The following is a 2,500-nucleotide window of genomic DNA, read 5'->3' on the forward strand; positions in this document are numbered from 1 at the left end:
ATACGTGCCCGCAAGTGTTGAATAAGTGTGTCTAAGCGTGCACCCAAGTGTAGCCCAAGTGTCGCTTAATTGTGCTCTTGAATGCCGCAAGTGTGCACATATACGTGCCCATGACAATGCCAAGGCGTGCCCCCCTAAGGGTGCCTAAGTGCATATGAAGGTAGTGCACGAGGCGGCAGTACCGCACGCAGGGCCGCACAATGTGCGTGCATGGTGGCAGGCATGGCTGCACTACCGCGCGGAAGGTAGCTGGCATGGACGCACAAGGTGTAGGCATCGCCGAGGGCATGGTTGCACTAGCGCGCTAAGTCTGCTGGCGCCGAGGCAGGCTGCCGCGCACATGGATGCGGGCGTTGCTGCAATACCGCACACATGGTTGCACGTAACCTCGGGCACGGTTGGGGGTAAGGTTTCACTATCGCACGCAGGGGTGCAGGCTACCGCGTGCACATGGCTGGGGGCAAAGGTACACACCGCGCGTAAGGCGGCTGGCAACAACGCACATTTGCTGCTGGAAAGGCTGCTCAATCGCACGAAAGGTGGTAGGCCCGGGTGCACATGGCGGATGGCAATGGTGCGGGCAGCGCGCGCAGGGCTGCCGCCCGTGCCGCACTTCCACGCACATGGCTGCGACCACGGCTGCACAAGCCTCGCACATGGTTTGGCGCGTGGCAACACATGCCGCGCGGTTGATTGCGCGCATGGCACACATGACACGCAGATGGCTGCACAGTCGCGCCCAAGGTTACGTTCCATGCCGCACATGCCGCGCTTCTGTCCACACTAATTCGCGCAGGGTTGCTTGCATGGCCGCACATGCCACGCCCCTTGCTGCCCTACCGCTCGCAAAATTGCGTGCATTGCTTCACACTGCCCCCCAGGTCGCATGCATGGGTGCATGTGCCACCCCCATCGCTTCGTCGTCGCGCGCTAGGTTTCGGGATTTGCCAGAAGAGCCACGCAAGAGGTTGCAGGCACGGCTGCACCGCCGCGCGTAAGGTTGCATTGCGTGGTCCACATGCACCGCCCATAAGTGCACTACCGCGAGCAAGTTCGCTGGCACGGCCTCCCATGCGTGGATATTGGTGGCTGGCATGGCCGCACATGCCACGGGCTTTTCGGCACATGGCTCGTGTAAGGTTACACGCATTGCCGCACCATCGATCCCAAGTCTAGTCCACCGTGCACATAGCCGCACGCACGTGGCTCACACATGGGTGCTTCCGTGGCCCCCATGGCCCATGCAACAGAGGCTCCTTTGCGGCCTTCGGCTGCACACGAGGCACCGACTGCTGCACACGCCAAGGCCATGCCCGCACAACATAGTTTGGGTCTTTAAACCATGTTGTGCGAAACATCCCTTTGGGTTAGAAAAGCCATGCAATTGGCTATTTGGCACCCAAAGTACAATCATTTTCACTTAAACCCCGCATTTCCATTTTTTTGGGTATTTTTCGTAATGTTTCAATCATAAAATAATAAAAAATATCAAAATATGTTGGAATGGTCCAATATTTTTTCAGAACATTCTATCAACCTTTGGAAGACATCCGAAATTTAGGTTTCAGAAAAATACATTAAAATGGATTTTTCATAGTTTTTTGAATTTAATATATTTTTTAATATTAAAAAATTAATAAAAAAATAAATATTTATCCGAAGACGGCGATTTTTATATGAAAATAATTTTTGGATTTTTCCTTAATTTCTTACCAAGTTTCATTTGATTTGGATATTTGTAGCTCAAAAAATAGAACGGTATATTTTTGGGGGGTGGTCATGTCTCCTTCTGGAAATGGGCAAAGAGTATAAGAGCTACCTTGAGGGAGGGGGGTGCCACTCCTAGGGTGGTTTTCGAGGGGCCGCACCGAGGGGCAGCAGACGATGAGGGGGCATGGTAGGCAATCCGAAAAGACCCATGGCATGGTAAAAGAAGTGAAATGGCACGTGGGTTTCGATGAGTTGGCCCTCGGTGTGCGCTGAGGCCTGCCACTGCGTGTGGCTGGACGTGCCCGTAGTTGCTGTAACGTGTGTCAGTCGCGGCAGAGCATGCTCTACGAAGGTGGACATGCTTGCGAATGGTGAGCCCTTCTGTCATGCAACGCCGCCCCCTTCTTCCGCATGGCCTTGCCCGCCACCATGGGCTGCTGGGCGCACATGGACGGGTACCATGCGCTGTCACGCCCCAAATTCTGATGCCACATGCGCCCCTCGACGCATAGCATTTCCAAGGAAGGTGTGGTTTGTGAGAACATGTACATGGCACGACCGTCCTGACAGTCTTCCCCTCTACCGCACACAGTTGCTTGCCAGTGTGTGCTGCTGGGCGCGCATGGCTGCCTGCCTTGCACTGCAGTGCCTCCACATCTTGCGCCGCATGTTTCAAACGCCGTATAGCATGACCAAGGGTGGCATCGCCTGTGCAAGATGCCTTCACGGTATGTTGGTTTCAAAGATTTTCCCTTGGTGTGCGTTGTGCCTGCCACGGCGTGCTGCTTTG

Source organism: Macadamia integrifolia, unplaced genomic scaffold (assembly GCF_013358625.1).
Source record: "Macadamia integrifolia cultivar HAES 741 unplaced genomic scaffold, SCU_Mint_v3 scaffold2098, whole genome shotgun sequence".
NCBI classification, from domain to species: Eukaryota; Viridiplantae; Streptophyta; class Magnoliopsida; order Proteales; family Proteaceae; genus Macadamia; species Macadamia integrifolia.